Source organism: Pan troglodytes, chromosome 5, assembly GCF_028858775.2.
Source record: "Pan troglodytes isolate AG18354 chromosome 5, NHGRI_mPanTro3-v2.0_pri, whole genome shotgun sequence".
NCBI lineage: Eukaryota > Metazoa > Chordata > Mammalia > Primates > Hominidae > Pan > Pan troglodytes.
Genome location: NC_072403.2, coordinates 49,963,713 through 49,984,401, shown reverse-complemented (window position 1 = coordinate 49,984,401; position 20,689 = coordinate 49,963,713). Strand labels below are relative to the sequence as shown.

The following is a 20,689-nucleotide window of genomic DNA, read 5'->3' as shown; positions in this document are numbered from 1 at the left end:
CCTCTGTGTTCCGGGAGGGCAGGATAGAGGCTTCTGCCTCCTTCTTCCCCAGCCCTGTCCTTCCTGGCTTGCATCTGGCCCACGCAGGCTTCCTGGTGCTCTCCTGAGTCAGAGGCTCCTGGAATGGGAGTTGGGGCTGGAGGGCAGGGTCTCAGGGACACGGCCTCAGACTCTGAAAGAAGACATGCTGTCCACTGGCCTGAAGGCCTCATGGTGGGGGATGGGAGTGGCAGCTGGCACGGTGCCCTGCTCCCGTGAAGAACCCAGTTTTGCCACTAGCTGGCTGTATGACCCTGGCCAGCTCCCTCCCCTGGTCCTGGCAGCTCTGTCTGAGTGCACACTGAGCATTGCCTCATTTAATCTGCAAACTTGCCTGGTGATTCCAGTCCTCATCATACAGACGTGGAGGCAGAGGCGGTGAGAGGAGCAGCCACAATAAGAGCAGGAGGACTTTCTCACTGATAATGACCCAGGACTTGGATCCAGGCAGGTGTGGTTCAGGTGAGGTGCCTCAGGCCACGTGCAAGGTGGAGCTGGAACCAGAACCCGGTCTGCTCAGATGTGGCTCCAGTGCCTGACCCTTGGCTTCAGTGATAAGGCCAGGTCCGAGGCTGAGCATTTGTCAGGACCCCCATGGCTGTGTCCTATAATGTGGCCCCTGGCCAGCCGAGGCAGGCTAAGAAGATGCAGGGCAGGGGTTGTGTGTCCCCTGGCAGACTGGGTGGGGTTCCCTGAGGTCAGGGGCTAGTCCCCTCACATGGGAGAGTTTCTTACTGGGAAGTTTTTCTTTTTGAAGTTTTTATTATGGAAACTCTGAAACACATGCACAAATAGAGAATAAGGTATAATGAACCCCACGCACTCATTCCCAGACTCAGCAGCTATCAATTTATCACCAAGCTGGTTTCATCCACCTACTTGCCCCCTCTCCCCTGCCACCACACCTAGATTTTGAAGCACATTTATAACATTATATCATTTCACAGATTTTTCTAAATGTGTGTCTAAAGATAAAGACTCTCCTTAAAGAAAAAAAAAATCACCTGAATTCCAGGAATTTTTTTTTAAAAAGTTGAGACAGGGTCTTACTCTGTCACACAGGCTGGAGTGCAGTGGTGTGATCATAGCTCACTGCAGCCTGGACCTCCTGGGCTCAAATCAACCTCCTGCCTCAGCCTCCTGAGTAACTGAGACTACAGATGCAAGCCACCATATCCAGCTAATTAAAAAAAAATGTTTTTAGAGATGGGGGTCTCAATATGCTGGCCAGGCTGGGCTTGAGCTCCTGGCCTCAAGCAATCCTCTTGCCTTCGCCCCCAAAAGTGCTGGGATTACAGGCATGAGCCACTGCGCCTGACCTCCCAGGAACTTTTGTAAGAGTGAGGACTTGCTTCCCATTTTCTCCTGGCACCCAGCTCAGGGCAGAATCACTGCTCTAGTTTGAGGTCTGTCCTCTTCCACTTCCAGGGCATAAAAGGGGCCCAAGGTGGGCGCGACCCTGCATGTACAGCAGCTTGACTTTGGCCAAGAGCCTCCTCTGCTGTGGAGGGTGTGGGGAGGGGCAAGCTCTGAGGTTAGGCCCAGATCTGACCCTCATGGAAGCGGCTCCTGGCTCCACCTGAGCCTGCGCTGAGGACCTTGGGGACTGTTCCTCCCTGTGGACCTCAGATGTGGTCCTCAGTGTGGACCGGGGGTGTGGCTAGTGTTACTCAGGCCATGGCAGGCTCACTGGCATCACTGACCTTTCTCGTTTGGTGTTTATTCCTTTCCTCCCTTCCTCACACCCTTCTTTTGTTTCCCCATTTTACTGTCTTTGATGCCTTTGTTTGTATGGTTCCTGCAGGTGGGCATTACTCTTTTGTAAGCACGTATTTTTCTTTTTACTTTGATAAATGTCATTGTGTTATAGATCTCATTGAGTCAACACTGTATAAAATCTAGCCTTGAGCTGGGCATGGTGATGTACACCTGTAGTTCCAGCTACTTGAGAGGCTGAGGCGGGAGGATCACTTAAGCCTAGGAGTTGGAGGCTGCAGTGAGCTATGATTATGCTACTGCACTCCAGCCTGGGTGACGGAGTGCAGTCAGTCAGTCAATCAATCAATCAATCAAAATAAAATCTAGCCTTGTTGCTTCCAACTGCTACATGGAACCCTATGATGTGCAGCCACACATTTTCCTGTCCACCCACTCTATGAATGAGCTGCCAAATTCCCCTAGTACATGCCCTGTGGGGATGGGGCTGTCACTCACATCCCCACCAATGCTGGGCTTTATCCAGCTTTCGAATTTTTCCCATCTACCAGAGGTAGAGTGATGTATAATGATTTTCAGCATCTTTTCTTTTCTTTTTTTTTTTTTGAGACAGGATCTCACTCTGTCACCCAGGCTGGAGTGCTATGGTGTGATCATAGCTCACTGCAGCCTTCAACTTCTGCTCAAGTGATCCTCCCACCTCAGTCTCCTCAGTAGTTAGGACTACAGGCACACACTACCCTACCTTGCCCAGCTAATTTTAACATTTTTTTAAAGAGGCAGATTCTCACTATGTTGCCCAGTCTGGTCTCGAACTCCTGGCCTCAATTGTTTAATTGTCTGTTTACCTCTCATGTCCATTTCTGGGGTAGGGTTGCTGTCCTCTTGCTGCTCTGCAGCTGTTTCTTATATTGTCTAGTCTGGATATGGCTCCTTGGGCGGTTTGAGGTGGTGAGCATTGCCGTCATTGTGACATCTTCAGAGCCCTTTGAAATATGACTCCTCTCCTTCTTGCTGGCCTTTCCAGCCCCTTTGTGAGTGGATGGCACAGGGGAGGCCCTTCTCACTGTCTCTGCCCTTTTGGTAAATGCCACGTGTCTGGGACAGGGTACAGCTTGCAACAGGAACTTGCTCTTAGCATAGGGCTCAGGCATGGGGCAGGGATAGGCCAGGGCAGGATGGCTATGCCCCAGGGCCCTGTGCCTACTCCTGGGGCCCTTGCCCTGGCAGGTCTCAGCCCAGCATGGTCAGGATTCCTTCATTCCATGCACAAAAGCACTGGGCTGGGTCATGGTGTTGGATCTGAGGCCTCAAACTTGACTAGGACCCTGTCTCTGGCCTCAGAACCTTGAAGCTCAGCATGGGGAAATAACAGGTCCACGAACCAGGGTGGGGGCCAAGTCAAAGCCTCAAAAGAGGCCCCAGGCCCTGGCAGCTGGTCTGGCACGTCCCGGCATGGCCAGCCTGAAGCGTACGAGCCTGTCCTGGCAGAACACAGCTTGGCCATCTGGCAGGACAGCCATCACCGGTTAGGGTGGGCTTTCCAGAGGAGGTGTCTTCGGTCTGGGCTTTAGAGGAAGCATGAGAGTTCTCCAGGCCTCAGCAAGGTCTTAGTCAAAGCCCTGGATGGGAACAGGAGCAGAGTCTTGCATCTCTATTCCCAGGGAATGTGGTTTCTAGGTCTTTGGCCCCTGGCTTCTCTTTCTGAGCAGGAGCAGGGAAAAGGAAGTTGACTTGGGCTTAGCAGGCCTACCTCTATCCTCACTCTCTGAGTTACCTTGGGCAAGTCTCTTCTCCTCTGTGGCCCTTGGCCCCCTCATCTGAATGATGCAGGCATGGGGTGGAGAAAAGCTCCCCAGGACCCTCACAATTTCTCTGGAAAGACCCCAGCAGGGCAGCAGTGGCTGTCTTTACCTCTTCACCCTGTCATACCCTTCAAAGACAAGAGTGACAAGGACAGAGGCTGCCCTGGTCCCTGGCCCCAGCCCCTCTGCTGCCTCTCACCCATGTGGACCCCCTTTCTAACAGCCCACAGGGTAGGCTGTGGCTCACTTCTCAGGGTTTTCTCTCAGAGCCTCTGTACTTTCCAAAGAACAGCTACCGTGAATTGAGCAGGCTCTGTGTGCCGGACACAACGCTTAGCATTTTACACCGAGGACCTCGTTTTCTTCTCACAATCTGTGAGCTGGGTGCTATTAGTATGCCCATTTTGCAGATGACATGGAGGGGCTCAGAGAGGGTAAGCCACCTGCCCAGCGTCACCCAGCTTATAAGTGGCAGGGCCAGGATCCAAACCCAGTGCTGCCTGCTCTAGAGCCCATTTCCTAATCTCTTCCCAGGTCACACGGGTCTTCTCTTTCTTAAATTCCAACTACCCAGTTAGCACTCCTCGGCCAAGCCCTCTCCTTGCGTCTCTATTACCTCCACCCTTCCCAGATTCACCCCCTTTCCTGCTGGAGCCCTGCTGGCCCCACCTCAGCCTCTGCTTGTTTCTCTGCATCTCCTCGGAGTATGCCCACTCTCCCCAGGACTCCAGCAGGGGCTGGGTGCCCACAGGAAGCTGGGGGGCTCCCTGAGGCTTCTCATTAAACCCTACCTTGCATGGACACTGACTCCGCAGAGGGTTTGGGTGGGGTCTCACATCCCTCACATCACGGAGAGTTATCATCCTTCCTGAGGTTGAACAGGGTCAGCTATGGAGCAAGTCACCCTCTAGAGCCCAGCAGGCCTGAGGTTCTGGGCCCTGGCAGCTGGTCTGGCACGTGCCTGACGTGGCCAGCCTGAAGGGTACGTGTCTGTCCTGCTGGAAGCTGCTGGGTTATCAGAGGGGAATGAAGGGGGTGGGACACATCTCCTGGGACGTGCAGGGACTCATGCATGCATGTGTGTACGTGCGTGTGTGTCTGCATGTGCAGCTGTGCCAGCCAAGGGCATTGTGAGCCTGGCCCCAAGGAGGAGTGGGGGGTTCTGTGGGCAACACTTGACACCCGTGCATTTAGCAAAATCAGCACAGCACTGAGACCAGCAGGCCTCTGATCCATCTTCACTGTTATTATTTTTATAATTAGGGGCCAAAATCAAATTTTCATTCCCCCGGGGGAAATCCTGTTTCCACACGAAACCCAAGCTGGTGGAGGGCTGGGAGTGGGTGTGTAAAATGAATCTGGGGCTGGGAGCTTAGCTGCCTGGGCCAAGTCCTGGCCCTACCTTTCTTCCAGCTGCAAGACCATTTCACCTGCTCAGCCTCAGCTTCCCATCTGCCAGTGAGGGCCAACCTGTCTGGAATGGTGGCTGAGTCTGAAATGAACATCACCTGGTGATGTGCAAGCCAGGTGAGAATGCCACCGTGCAACATAAAGGTGGGCGGCCGTTGCTGATCAGCACCTTTTACTTCCACTTAGCACCATGTTAGGCCCAGGAGAGGAAATAGATGGACCCTTGACTCTATTTGGTAAGGATTTAGTCTGTGCCTTGAGAATGGATTGGGTTGCCTGGGCTGCAGAGATGTAGAAGATAGTTGGGCAAGGTTCATTGGATGGATGACTGAATGACTAAATATATGAAGAGATGCCTGTTTCTGCAGTGTTGAGAAGTTCAATGCCTCCCAACTGGGAGGCACGAGGGACTGGACCAGATGACCTTAAATTTTTTTTTTTAATATTAAAAAAATACACAGAGAGACAAGGTTTTGCTATGTTGCCCAGGCTGGTCTTCGACTCCTGGCCTTGAGCAATCCTCCAGCCTCAGTTTCACCAAAGTGTTGAGACGACAGGTGTGAGCCACCATGCTCATCCCAGATGACATTTGAAGCGGCTTTCCACTGAAGGTCCTTCCCAGGTTCTGTGACTTGAGCTGAGTTCTGCCCCCTTTCCAAGAGCCCCTGCTTATCCCCAGGCCTCCCTGTGATTGGTGCTGGGTTGGGCACAGGACCTTTTTGTCCCACATGGTCCTGCCCACAACGGTTCCCAGGTTAAGGTATGGGGAGAGCCCATGGCCAGGAGAACTGAGGCCCATGCGGGACCTACATGATGAGTCAGAGTGAGGCTGGGGGAGAGGACAGCCTTCGAGAGCCAAGGCTGTGTTGTGGGAGGGAAGTATTGCCAGCTTTTTGGGGGTTAGCCGGGAAGGCTTCCTGGAATTGGCGTTGATTCTCAACGTGGGAGCCACTAGGTTGGCCCCTAGTCCCAGCCGTCACAAGCTTGTGTGGACTAGTATGCATCTGCCTTCTGCTTACCTTGCCATGTCTAGCCCATGACCCTGGAGGGCAAGAGGGAGGGGTGTCCTGCTGCGGGGCAGAGGGATTCTGGCCTAGGTGTGTGTGGGAACTCCTGAGGCTGCAGGCTTCAGTTTTTGCCGGCTCACTGAAGCAGTCTCTGGGGAAGCCGGGGCTTCTGGGAGTGGTTCTGGTGCTGTGTGGTCTTGGCTAGTTCTCATCTCTTGGAACATTTCCTCCCCTGCAAAATGAGTGGCTGGCAAAGGTGATCATCCAAATCCCCCTGCACTGGGATTCATGGCAGGAGTCTGCAGGGGGACACCTGGACAACCCAGGATGAGACCCTGTGCCCTGGGGTGAGCTGGATGACAGGCTCAGGGAGTCATGGGGGCAGGGGGGTTCTCTCTGTGCAGCTGCCTCCTGCTCAGGGCCTTTTGGGGGCTAAAAGTACCACCCTGCAAGCTTCCCTCCCTGGCTTCTGCCCCCCTCCCCTGCCCCATTTTGTCCCCTTTGTTACATTCCACAGTGGAAAGCGATCCCTCTCTCAAGGCCTGAGGATTACAGTCAGGAGAGAAGCCTGGGTCGCCCTGGGAACACTCACGTAGCCTTTTCCCACCGGTGCCCTCCTCCTCCTGACAAAGGCTGGGGTAGGGGGATGATCCTGATGCACCCCAGCCTGAGGGAGCAGTAGGGTCTCTGGGGTTGGGGGGCTGGTCAGCCTTTCCCTCCCTCCCTGGGGTTCAGCAACCCCAGGGAGGGAGTGAACTGTGTTGAGAAGCCCCCAGTGGGCCCTCTCAGGATGCAACTGGGGCCTAGGTCCTGGGTTTCCATGTGCCTGGGCTCCCCCTGCCCCCTCACTTCTGCCCTGAACCCTCCCGCAGGCTGCAGTGCCACTCCCCATCCCTACTAAGCTGGGGATTTCCGCAGGCTGAGCCAACCGCCTGACCCTAATTATGGCGCCTTCATCCTGTTGAGGTTAAGCTCCCTATGACTTTCTCTCCCCCCACCCCAGAGGCCAGGCTGGGGGTCAGAGACTCAAGAGTCTCAAGCCTACTGTGCCCGCTCTGGAAAGGGTTGATGGGCCCATGTCCCCTTGGGTGGTTGGGAGGCAGCTTCTTGTGGGTCTGGGTAGACAAGCTAAGATAGTTTCTCTGGGCCGGGTGCGGTGGCTCACGCCTGTAATCCCAGCACTTTGGAAGGCTGAGGCAGGCGGATCACGAGGTCAAGAGATTGAGACCATCCTGGCTAACACGGTGAGACCCCGCCTCTACTAAAAAAAAACAAAAAAAATTAGCCGCGTGTGGTGGCGGGCACCTGTAGTCTCAGCTACTCAGGAGGCTGAGGCAGGAGAATGGCGTGAACCCGGGAGGCGGAGCTTGCAGTGAGCTGAGATTGCGCCACTGCACTCCAGCCTGGGCAACAGAGTGAGACTCCATCTCAAAAAAAAAAAAAAAAAAGTTTATCTGGAGAGCCCTTAGGACAGAGGGGAGCCCTGGGGAGCTGACCTCTAGAGGGCTGGGAAGTCTGAAGATGGGGAACTCCTAGAGGACCCATTCTCAACCCTGGCTGCCTATAGAATCACCTAGAAATATTTTCTTAAAATTACCTATGTCTTAGCCAACCCCTACCAATTTTGATTTCCTTAGTCAGGGCTGGGCAAACATGGGTATTTGAAAAATCCTCCCAGTGATTCCCATGTACAGCCAATCTGAGAATCCTGCTCTGTCCTCCGCCCCATGGTGCCATCGAGGAGGCTGAGGCTCAGTGAGCAGAGGCCCTTGATGGAGGCCACCCCACTAGTTGGGGCAAGGTCGGGTCAGAATTTGAGGCTTCTAACCCCATGGCAGGCTCCTTCCTATAGGCCTCTTCTGTCCCCCAGGGGCTGGTCTGGTGTCCCACTGAGTGTCACCTGTATTCATTTCACCATTTGGGCACTGAGGAGCTGTGTGACCCTTGGCAAGTTGCTTAACCTTGGTTTCTTCTTTGTGATAATGGGCTCCAGTGATAAGAATTGGACAAAATGATGCCTGCAAAGTGTTCAGTGGCACTTGAGGGAAGAGTAGCCACTGTCCTGCTTTTTGCCTGGAGCCAGGCCTGGTGCTGCAGGATCTGGGCAGAGGCCTCCTTGATCGTCCCCACCCATCAGGCAAGTGAAGCCCTTAGAGGTGGAACTTCGGAGGGTGGAGTCCCCGGGGAGTGGCCACCCCTGAGGCTCCCCAGGGCCCTGACAGGGAGTTGGGAGGTGTAGGGAAAGTGTGAAGAATGGCTTCCTTGCACACTCGACTTCATGCACTTCCAGATGGCGATGACAATGGTCAGGATTCTGCAGTTATATGAATGGCCACCAGGAGTCACCCTCAGCTCATGCTTGAAGTGAAGGCAGCACAGAAAAAGGGAAAGGAGCTGTAAGGGAGAAGAGGAGGAGGACACCCCACCACAGAGTGGATGAACCTGGAGGGGACCCAAGGCTGCCAGAGTGGCTGCTTCATTTCTGCAGGAAGGTGCAGGACAGAACTCAGACTGGTGGGCACCGTGCCAGCAGGCAGAGGAGGGAGCAAAGGCTCATTTGTCTGCCTTCGGAATTCTCCTTCCCATGCTGATGTCAAATCACAATTCAACAGATTCTTCATGGGGCACCTGCTGCACACAGAGGGACAGGAATCTTACTGAACACCTAGTATATGCCAGAGCCTATACACACAGTGGGCTACTCAACATTCACAACAACTCTGTACAGTAAGTACAAATATTGGTCCCAAGATACAGATTGGGAAACTGAGGCTTATACCAGTTATGTGTTGTGCCCAAGGTCACCAAGCTGGATGAGGACTGATGCCTGTCTGGAGCCTAAATTCTTTCTCCTACACCAGATTGACTTCCAGAGAGTTCTAGGATACAAAGCTGGCAACAGACTTTCTGCCACGTAGAGGGATATGGCAGGTGACAACCCTGTCTGGCTCTGCTAATCAGGATCCAGTAAGACGCTCAAGACAGGTGGCCACTCTGCCGGTAGGCAGAGGAGGGAGCTGTGCTCCCTGGGGTGGGTAGAAGTAAGGTTTGTGTGGGTGCTGGGTGTTGGACACGGGCAGGCTGCAGACATAGCAGCAATGAGGGGAGACTCTCTCAACCTGCCCATGTCCTCCTCTGAGCAATCTCCCCGCCCCAGAATTATTTCAGTTTCCTCATCTGTCAGTTCTAGGGGTGGACTTTGTTCATTCAATACTGTGTCCCTGACCTCTGCTCCCTGCCAGGCTCTGAACTAGTCATGTGTCAGGCTAGATACTTAGATGGACAAGACAAGCCATCCCCTGCCCACAGCTGCCCCACCTGAAGTCTAGGCCAGTGACCTCCGAAGTTTTTTTGATCATGTGCCCTTAGCAATAAAAAAGATTGTTGAGTACGCACCTGTCAGATGAGTATGTTTTTATATAGTTTACCTTGTAAAACACACTCACACTAAATGAAAAAAGGATTAGATGAAAAATAAATAGGCATTCTAAAACTTTCTTCCAGCACCCCTGAACCACGCACACATATGGCACTTGGAACCCAACTGCTCCAGGAGCTGGGAGGGTAGGGTCAGTCCAGCCATACTCAGGACGGATGTGTCGTCAGTGTTCCAGAACATCCTTGCCCACCCCTTTATGCCCTAGCAAAGGAAGGGAGAAACTTCAGATACAGCAGGTGGGAGTGTGGGCAGATGGGAAGCGTAAGCAGGTTTATGTCTGAGGAGGCAGACAAGAGGCAGGTTTTTATTTTAGACTGTGATGTTGAAAATTTTGTGATCACTTTTTACACTGTCCCAGGACATACAGAACCAAGACATAGTGTCCCAAGTAGTATCTAATTTCATATACTTTAGGTAGTTCTATTCCATTTCCAAAGGTTTAGAATACCGCCCCACCTCAACCCCCAGGAAATTGGGGAGCACTCCCTCCACTACACACACTTGGGACACGAAGGACAGACCCTGGTTGGGGAGTCACTTAGGTGTCCCTTCCTTAGGGGCTTTATCTCCCACTTCCCCTCCTGGGTTGGAGGCTCCTGTGACCCCCTCGCCTGGGCAGGTCCTCATGCAGGGTACAGCACTTGGAGGCCTCTGTAAACATGGGTTACAGGAGAGGGGAGGCAAGAGGCCACAGCTGGGGTACATAAGGAAACCCCTCTGTGGGCCCCCTTACTCAGAGAAGTCTCAGGAGAAACCCTTTCCCCCACCCCCAGTCCTGGCACCAAGCTGGAGAAAGACAAAATGGCTTGTGAAGGCATCTGTCTGCCCTCCAGGGTGGCTGCCAGGGGGGCAGCCATGATGGCTGGCCTGGTGTGGGTGCCTTTGTGTGCCATGACTGAGTGTCTGTTTCTGCAGTCACTAGGCGCTTGTTCTGTGGGGTGAGGGGTGTGGGGGTGGGGGCACGGCCTATGGCAGGGCACGTACGTGAGGCTGGGCACGAAAAGCCTCACCCACCTCCTGCCAGGTACAACCAGCTGCTGGGGCCAACTGCCGACCGCCTCCTCCCTTCCCTGGGCACGGCCAGGCCGGGGGGCAAATGACTTGGCAGGCACCTCCCCTCAGTTGGACCCACTAGGGCAGGGCCGGCTCACCTGGGGCACAGGCAGGGCTCCTGGCTGGGTGGGTGTTCTGCCAATCCCCTCCCCAACTCCTAAAGTGGGAGGGTGGTGGTGAGGCCAGGGAAGGGGCGCAGGTCAGAGATATGCCCCCTCTCCTCTCCCAGACTGTGCATGGGTAAAGCAGGGCAGAGAGGGGCTGGTGGAGGGGCGGGAAGTTTCTCTGTTTAGGGCCAGGAAATGATTTCCATGCAAATGAGATGCAAACTCCTTAATGAGTTTGCAATTAGGAGACCAAGGCTGCCAGGCCGGGCAGCGCCTGCAGGTTTTATGAATGGGCCAGCGTAGGCGGGGGAGAGGGGGCGCGCCGGCCCGCCCCCACATTTCCCTGCCGCGGCGCCCGCGACATGCCGCGCCGCACGTTGCTGCCTCCAGGCCCCGCCGCGACCTGGCCCACCGCCAGCGGGTCAGCTGCTCCGGACGGCGCGGGAGGCTGCCGGCCAGAGTCCCCGCCACGCCGCCGGCCGGCGACGCAAAGGAGCCGACGACACGCCCCCTGGGGCCCGGCAGGGGCTCTGTCCTCGGGCCCCCCTTTTTCCCGGTTATTGGAATGATTTCCCGAAGCAGGAAGGACAGAAGTTAGCCTTCAGGCCCCGTTGTATTTAAAATGGGCTGCCCTGGGACTTCACTGACCAAAGGAGGGGGCTGGGCCCCTAACTTGGGTGACAGCAATGACCTTGGGAGGGATGGAATTATACGTGACAGGAGAGGGACCAGTTCCCATCCCAGAGCTCCTTGCACCTCTCCAATTCCCTCATGCCAGTCCACACCTCCCTAACCTCAAAAGGCCTGTTCCCACCACCCCAGGGCACCTGCTTTTTCTGCAGAGCCACCCTAGTCCACTTTGGGTCTTGCTCTGACCTGGGGCCCAGGAGAGGGTCTCCTAAGTGGGTGGGTACACACAGGTTTGCTGTGGTCCAGAAGGAGGCTGACCAGAGTTTGAGAGTTTGAGCCCAGTTAGGTCACAGCCCCCTACCTCCTCCCCTCCCCTCTCCTCCCCCTGTCCCCGCCCTGCCCCATTGCTTTCAGAGTAAATTAACTAATTACCTCCAATTAAAGCACCTGGCTCTCTGTATCCTCCTAGGCCTTCAATCACTGCTTCTGGGAGTCCTCTTCATCCAGGCAGGGTCTGGAAGGGGGCCTGGCCAGTAAGTTGGAAGTCAGTGAATCAATGAAGTGGGGCGGGGAAGACAGGATGGAGGAAGCCCACAGTGCCATTTACTGCTTGGGAGTGGTCCAGGCAGCCAGGACCTCTGACTTGGCCAGCTTGCAGACTGAGGTTGGGTCTGGGGACTTGGGCCCTAGGGGGGCCTGTGAAGGCTGGGAGCAGGAGCTGCCTTTGGAGCTAAGTCCCTGGTGAAGGGCCTGTGCAGATGTGTGCAGATGTCAAGGCCCTGAGGGTGACCCTAGAAGCCCCTCAGCAGGAGAAGCAACTTGAGGGTCAGGTCCTAGAAGCTAGCAGTTCTTGGCACCTGCTGCCTCCCTCACCCAGCAGGCAGGGAGAGACTCCAAATGCCTGTAGGCCCAACCAGTCCCTCCTGTCTTTAACCCCAGCTGGCTCCTCCTGCTGCTCAGGAGGTGAAAACCCCTCCATTCTTTCCTCCGGGCCCCCTTGGTGGCCCCCAGGCACAGGCCCAACACTAGCTCTGCCCAGCACTGTCCTGGCCCACCCCACGTGTAGGACGTGATGGGGAGGATACCTGGTGGCAGGAGGCAGACTGATGGATTGTTGACCTGGGTCTCACCTCTGGACGAGCTGGCCACTCCTGGGGACTGGGCAGGGTCACGCCAGGCTGTGACTCAGGCCCCTGCCCCACCATGCCAGGGACCTGGGCTTGGGCCATCCTCTGTGTATGTGGGGTGGGGTGGGGCAGAGGTTTGTCAATTGGAGGCTTCTCTTTGGGGACACCTCTCACAGCCCCAGGGAGCCAGACTATGACTAGAAGGATCAGGGTTTCCATGGCTGCTCCTCCCCACCCACCACCCCAATAGAGGCTGACAGGAAGGACTCCCAAGCAGGGCACAGCAGCCATATGAGTTAGTGGGTGTATGAGCCATCCAGGACAGGGATAGGGCTCAGCACACAGGAAGGGCCACTCCTGGGGTGTCCTGAGCCCCTATCTGCCAGCTCGGCTTGTCTCCCTAGGCCCATGGAAAGCTGGCTCAAAACTCCCCACCTCCAGGAAGGCGTCACCATGCCTCGCTTGTTTGTGGCCAGCCCAGCGCTGCTCTCAGCTCCCACTTTTCACTTGTTTCTCTGCCTCTTGTCCCCTTTCCCAGATCCACCAAGCGTCTATGGGCAGACTGTTTTTTCCTGCACTTCCTAGTGGCCAGCAGAGGGCGCCGCCAAAAGACTGAGGCCACCACGGAGGGAACAGGATAATCGGCTTTTTGGGGTCTAGCCACTGTGCAGAGCCCAGGCGCGTGGGTCGGTGTCGGGTGTGTGTGTACGTATGTGTGTGTAATGAAACTGGACGCCTTCCTTCCCGGCGATCTTGACTTAACCTGTCAGCAGAGGGCTTGAGGTTAGACCACAGGTTGAACCTAGGTGGCTGCTGGAGAGGTAAGGTGGCTCTTGGCAGGAAGAGGAGGATGAGTGAGTTGCTCCCTTCTAGCAACCCAAATGGGAAGGGACAACGGAGGTTGCCAGCTTTCCTCCCTGACCCTGGAAGAAGGGTTGGGAGGGGTTGCACAGAATAGCTGGTGTCCCACCCTGTGGGAGGAACTGCTATGGACATCTGGGCCACATCTGGTTTCCTGGCAAGGCAGGGAGCTGGTTTGTTTGGAATCCTTGGTCCACCGCTTGGTGGTCCCTCACCATTACATTCTAGGAGGACCCTTTACAAACAGGTGTATAGGGCGCAGCCCTGTAATGCGAGTGAGTCCACAGCAACCTAGTCGTGGTCACACTCCTTTGGAAGTGGCCCTAGGGGCCTGGGCAGCAGCCTGCTCCTCTGCGCCACTCGACCTTTCTGTGGCCATGTTGGAGTCTGCATGCTGAGATGCTGCCCTTTCCCCTTGGAAATGCTGGGAAATGTGCTCTGGTGTCCATCCTGGCCATGCCTCTTCCTCCAGGTGGGATAAGAGATGAAAAGGGGAGTTAGTCTGCAGTACCTCTTAGGGACCCCACCCCATGAAAGGCGGAGTGGGGAAGTGCTTGCTGTTGGGTCACCTCCACGAAAGCTTGGGAATGCGGTTGGGACGGGTAGCGGGAGGAGGGGTCAGCAGGAGTGGTTCTTTCTTGGGTCTGGATTCTGGGCTTGGGGGACGAGACAACACGGAGAAAACCCCTCTTGGTCGGCTTGGTTCCAGGAGGCTCAGGCCGGGAGATGGCCGTAATGGCCTTGCAGAGAGAAGCGGGAGCGGGGGAGGGGGAAGGCTGAGCATCGAGCCCACCCGGACTCTCCCTCTGTCCTCCCCGCTGCGGGGGCCCACCCCCTCGCCCCCACCCCTCTATCTCCAGGGCCGCCGCGGCCCCTCCCCGAGACCTGGGCGCCGCCTCCCCCTCCCCTCCCCCTCCCACCCAGCGCTGCAGCTGCTGCCGACGGACCATTCTGCACGTAGCGAATGGAGGAGACGCACAAGGGAGGCCTCAAGTGCGCGCGCGCGGGAGCCGGAGCCGCGCGGGCGGGGGAGCGGCTGCGGGCGCGCGTGCGCGTGCGGCGCCGGCTTTGATCGCGCGCGCCGAGCTCCGGAGCGCGCCGCTCTTCTGAGCGCCGGGGTTGGGGATGCTGGGCGGTGAGCCTCCGTACCCTCTCCACTCCGCGCACGCTCTGTTACCCCTCCAGCAAACCCCGCCTCCAGCCAGGACCCTTTTCAGTTGCCACCCCAATAGTACTGTCCTCTGCGCGTAGTAGGGTCTTCTGTTACGGGGTGCCGGGTGACGGATGGTACAGTCAGCCAGGTCCTGGGCTAGGGGTTTACAGAGTTCAGAACATGCCCGTGTTCATGACCATATAGTTTCACTTTTGCCCCAGGATCTCTCAGCCTGGAGGCCCTCACCCGCCCGCCTCTGCTGCACCTCAATCCTAGGCAAGCCCCCATAAAGCCCCTTATAAGGGCTTGGGAAGAAAAAACAAAGGAGTGCTTTGACTTTTATTTCCTCTGGGATGGGGAACTCCCAAGGGAGTTCATTTCCCTTTCACCCCCTCCTATGTCACCTGCACAGCTCCTACTCCCTGGGGTGTCCAGGACTCTGCTGGGCCCTGCCCACACCACTGACAAAGGTGTGGTATGGTAAGCACAGAGTCTGCGTCCTGGGACAACCCAGGGAGTACAGGGAGGCTGTGTCAGGCTATGGCAGGCAGGGCCTTCATCTTGGAGGTGTCTCCAGACTTTCAGGGGCACTCTCTTCACTTCCTGAATCCCTGATCAGGAAGGGGATTGGCAAGTGGCTGGCCTGCCACCTGGGCCACTGGCAAGTGGGTGGCCGGGGGGGGCTGTCTTCCTTCCCTGGATGGGCTACGTTGGCACCTCACTCCACCTTCCCCACTGTGCATCCTGGCTCTCCTGGCTAGGTGGGCATTGGGCAAGACAGGTGGCAGGGCCTTGCAAAGGGATGTCTGAATGGGGTCGGTGGTGTTTTGAACCTCCCTGTGGGAGTGAACTGAAGGGGACTGGTCTGTGGAATGTGCAGGTGGAGGTAGCTGAGAGCTCTTTGTCACGTACTAACTTAAACTGGCCCCAGTTGTTTGACCCCTCTGAGCCTCAGTTTTCTGTGTAATGGGAGTACAGCATTCACCCAGCGGGGCTGTTGAGGATTAAAATATAATCTGCCTATAACATGCCTCATATGTTGGAGGCATGTATGAGATAAACCTTTCTTTATTATTGTGTTTGAACTGGCTGAAAGTCTGGGGACATTTCCCTCAGCTTTGTTTCCATGGATAGAGTGAATTCAAATCCCGGAGCTGGCAGCTCCTTGGAATTTGAAGGTGGGCTTTGAGAAAACTGTAAAGAGGCCAGTAACATGTCATGTTTATGTCACCATCCAAGAATGAACCATTTCATACTAGTTTTCCAGACATTAATATCTGAAACCTTAAAAAGAGATATTTTGGATAGGAATCACTAGTGGATATTACACGCTTTCCGGGCTTTTAATCAGAGGTTACAGAACATGTGAGTCTTCATGACTCAGGGTTGTGGTTACAAGGGTCCATCAGTATCCTGGTTGTAATACAGTGAAAATCCAAGGCCTTTTTTGGCCCCACACCAACGGCTCATTCCATGAAGGCTACATTTTCATAGTTCTTGTGTCTACTTTTATAGTACTTTATCACTTCATCAACTCTCTCCGTATAAACTATCACTTCTGTTACCATCACTTTGCCTGCCTCCAAGGCAGACCACCAAACCCACCCTATTCTCAACTTGTTTCTGTTTGGCTGTGGGCTGAGACGTCCGAAAATCACATCTGTTGGAAGATGTGAAAAACAACAAGATCTTTTGAACTTGACAAATTATATTAAAGTTCATCTGGAGAAATAAACATGCAAAAAGAGCTTGGAAAGTCCTGAAAAAGAAGTATTATAAGGGACGACTAGTGCTACTAAAATGTTGTAGAAAGCTCCAATAATAAAATAGTTGGGTACTGGCACAGGAACAGACAGGCAGATCAAAGGAGCAGAGTAGAGGCCAGACACACACCCGTGAACAAATGGAAATTAAATATATGATAAAGTGACATTTTAGATCAGAGGAGAAAAGATGAATTATTCAATCAAATTGGACAACTGGTTAGCTGTTAAGGGGGAAAAAAAAGAAATCCAGCTCCCCACTTCATCTCTTATTCTGAAATAAATCCCAGATGGAGTAAAGATTTAAATGTAAAAAGGAAACCATAAAATTACTAGAAGAAAACATCCGAAAGTCTAAAAGTGTATGTTCTTGGATTGGGGAAAGTTTGACACAAAACCTAGGAGTCACAAAGGGAAATAATTTTTAAAAATTGGCTGTATTAAAATATGACGTAGGGTGTTGTGTTACATGCCTGTAGTCCCAGCTACTTGGGAGGCTGAGGTGGGAGGATAACTTGAGCCCAGGAATTTGAGGCCAGCCTGGGCACCACAGTGAGACTCCGTCTCTGAAAATAAAATGTGTTTTTAATGTAATATCCTGAATTCTAAAGACAACCGTCTGGAAAAATATTTTTAACATAGATGACCGATGAGTTTTTACAAGTCAATAACGAAAATAAAAACGAATAGAAAAATGGGCAAAGCACATAAACCGGTAAGGGAATACTAATGGTTAACAAGCAGGTGAAAATGCTCACCCTCAGTCAAAATAGAAGAAATCAAAATGAAGACATGAGAAGATTCTCTTTTCGCCAATTTGATTGACAACAACTAAAATGGGCAACCCCTCACTGTGTGGACACAGACATCCTCAGAGCTGGGGGGGAGGACAGTTGCACCTGTGAAGGGGATTGGCAGTATACATGAGAAGAATTAATTCACAAACCATGGACTCGAGGGTTCCATATCTAGGAATTTATCAGATGCACTGTTATAAATGTCACAAGTGTTCAAAGTATACATACAAGTGTGTTCATTGCAGTTTTGCTTCCAAACCTGAAAAACTGGAAGCAACATTAAGTCCATTAATAGGGCACGGATTGGATATGTTATGATGCATCCAAACACCAATAGTATGCAGTGGTTGAAAAGAGTGAGGTTGAGGTTGTGTGTTGATATTCACTAAGTAGAAAAGCAAGTGGCAAGACATTGCTTGGGTGGTGCTACTCCATGAAGGGTGTGCCCTCTGCCAGCATGGGCATGGAGCCTATTAGAAATCCAGAATCTTCAGCCAGTTGAAGTGGCTCATGCCTGTAATCCCAGCACTTTGGGAGGCCAAGGCAGAAGGATTGCTTGAGCCCAGGAGTTCAAGACTAGCCTGGGCAGCATGGCAAAACCTCTCTACAAAAAATTAGCCTGTAGTCCCAGCTACTAGGGATGCTGAGGCAGGAGGATCGCTTGAGCCTGAGAGGTGGAGGTTTCAGGGAGCCAAGATGGCGCCACTGCACTCCAGCCCAGGTGACAGAGAGAGACCCTGTCTGAAAAAACAAACAAAAAAGAAACCTGGAATCTTGGGCCACCGTAGAACTACGGGATCAGAAACACTAGGGCTGGAGCCCAGCAGTCTGTGGTTTTAACATGTTCTCTGTATGATTCTGATGCATACTCATGTTTGAGAAGTACTGATGAGGAGTATGTCACTGTATATGTAAAAAATGGATAAAAACCAGTTAGCCCTTCTGCCTCTAAAATTTCAGAGTCACCAGAAAAGGCTGTCCATGACCAGAGTGAGAAGGGATGGAAAAGTCCACTTTTCACTTTATGTGTTTCTGAACTGTTCAGACTTTTTGCCACGAGAATATATTACTTTGGTTTTTTTAAAAAGTAGTTAACTCTGGAGACTGAGGCAGGAGAATCGCTTGAACCTGGGTAGCGGAGGTTGCAGTAAGCCGGGATCAAGCCACTGTGCTCCAGCCCGGGTGACAGAGCGAGACTCCGTCTCAAAAAAAAAAAAAGTAGTTAATAAATAAAAAAAGCTACCCAAATGGAGAGAGAAAATGTGGTACATACATACAATGGAATATTATTAAGCCTTAAAAAGGAAGAAAATTGTGACACATGCTGTAACAGGGATGAACTTTAAGGACATTGTGCTAAGTGAAATCAGCAAATCACAAAAGGACAAATATTGTATAATTCCACTTTAATGAGGTAACTAAGGTAGTTAGATTCATAGAGACAGAAAGTAGAATGGTGGTTGCCAGGGGCTGGAGAGATGGGGAGTTAGTGTTCAATGAGCAGAGTTTCTATTTTGTAAAATGAAAAGAATTCTGGAGATGGATGGTGTTGATGGTTGCACAACAATGTGAACATATGTAATGTGAACGTATGTAATGTGAATGTATTTAATGTGAATGTATTTAATGCCACTGAAATGTACACTTAAATATGGTTAAAATGGTAAATGTTATGTTTTGTGTATTTTATCACAAATTTTTTAAAGTTTAAAAAGCTACCTTTAGGTGTGTAAAGCAGGGTTAGTGATTGCATCTGGCAGGTTCTGTGAGAGCCTCCATCTAGGTTACAGAGTATGTATTTGAGGGTTGGGCTTCTTGAGAACTCTCTCCTGCCGAGCCCAATTGGAGCAAGTCTTGGCTTCCAGTAAGAGTGAGGCCGCGTGTTTGCCCCCACAGTGGGAAGCCAACCTAAGAACTTGCTGCCTTGAGGGATGGGATAGGCTGACAATAGGGACAGATAGGAGAGTGGTTTGGTGACTTGCTGGAAGACAGAGGCATGCTAGGTTACTGGGGAAGCTGGATCCTTGCCCCTTCCCTGCTGCCTCTGCTGAGACCCTTCCCTGGACTGGGGAGGGGCTTGCTCTCCTAGAGGGTCAAAGCGCTGCAGGAAGTGTGGTAAGCCAGTGGCCCTGGGGAGATGGCTCCTATGGGGACAGGAGGGAGAGAGGGCAGGATGAGTAGGATTGTGGGGCAGGGCATGGGTTTCTTGGGAACAAGACTGTGCTCAGACATCTGGCTGGAGCAAAGACTGTACTTGAAAAAGGGATCAGGCCAGGGTGGGGTGAGGGGGAGGGGGCACTGGATGTGGGAGAACCTGCCCAAGCTGGGCCTGGCTCAGCCAACTGACTGGGACCCAGAAGCAGGGGACAGCAGGTGGGCTTCCACCTGTCCTTCTGCCAGCTGGGGGAGCGGGCTCCTGCACCAGGCCCTGGGGACTTCTCCAGGTGGCCCATTCTGGCCTGGATGCACAGCTGCCCATGCCACCCTAGACCCTCCCTCCCCAGGCACCGAAAGTCTGGGTTCCAGGAACTAACTAGGGAGACCTGTGGCCAAGGAAGGGTCCAGAGGTGAGGAGGCCCTGCAGCTAAACTGGCTAGGCTGATGGGGACACAGAACCCCACCCCAGGACCAGCACAGGTCAGTACATAGCATGCCCTCATTCAATCCTACCCAGCAAACCCCTTTCAGGAAGCTGGAGACCAGTCCCTGAGCTCAGGGAGCTCGCAGTCTGGCCGAGAGAGGAGCTACCCTGACTCAGGCAGAGTGGGTATTGACCACAAGCCTGGCTGCATCACCTCCAAGACATGATCTGTCCTGACTCTGTGACAGCCTCAGACTTCAGTCTGCCCATCTGTGTAATGGGGTTGATATCTTAGGGTGCCCTCAGCCATGGCAATGCCCAATTGTCAGTGTTAGGTGGGAGGCACCGACTCTGATCCTGCCAGCCTGGAGATGGGGTTGTCAATGGAAAAAGGAGAGCACAGAAGTCCAGCCCCAATCTCCACATGGCTCTGTGTTTTATTTCCCTGAAAAAGGCACAGGAGGTCAAGAGGAGGCAGGGAGGAGTGGGGGATAGAGGGCTGGGAAAGCCCAGCTCCTCTTATTGAAAGGTGATTAGGGAGTGGGGAGGGATTCCCAGGCCTGTCCAGCTGTTTCCTGCTTCCTTCACTACCAAATGTATACACTGTAAGGTCGGGCTGCCCCCTCACAGGGACCCACTGGGGTAGGAGGCCTCTCCCTCTGCTAATCCAGGTGGCTACAGCATAGGATAAGGGAAAGCTAATGGTGTTGGGACCCACTTCCTGTGCTGATTTGGACTCATGGAAGCAGGAACCTGCCAAGCTTGGCTTCCTCAGGCCACGGGCATAGCTGCCCAGGCTTGTCTGCCCACTCCCCATGCTCAAATGGTCCTGAAGAGCCCCTAGCTGAGGGCAGTGGGCATGAGATCATGCTACAAAATGCCTGTGCTCTCAGCTATACACCCCCCACCAGGCCCAGGCAGGCCCTGCCCACACATCCTGTGGGTCTCGCCTGCCCAGCTACCCATGGTGATTTAACGTGAGAGACTGGGGCTAGACTGTGGGAGAGACCACCCAGAGGGGTGAGTGGGTGAACTGGGAACAGGCTGCTCACTGAAGAAGCCCCTGCCAGTAAGCATGATTGTCCTTCCTCAGGAGGGTGGCCTGGTGGGAAGTAGATGCCCCACCCCACCCAGTCTGAAAACCCCCAGATGATATTGGGGATGGTGGATGAGTTGCCTGTTTTAGATGCTAAAGGAGATC

The 20,689-nt window shown here is 53.6% G+C and overlaps 1 long non-coding RNA gene across 2 annotated transcripts in view; it reads left to right on the top strand.

Annotated features, from left to right (window-relative positions):
* The first annotated feature begins 12,979 nt into the window (after positions 1 to 12,979).
* The window catches only part of LOC134810301 (uncharacterized), a 54,849-nt gene continuing 47,139 nt past the window's right edge, over positions 12,980 to 20,689 (top strand). For both annotated transcript variants that reach the window (XR_010158023.1, XR_010158022.1), the window contains exon 1: positions 12,980 to 13,154. This is a non-coding gene — a long non-coding RNA (uncharacterized LOC134810301). The remainder of the gene's footprint in view (positions 13,155 to 20,689) is intronic.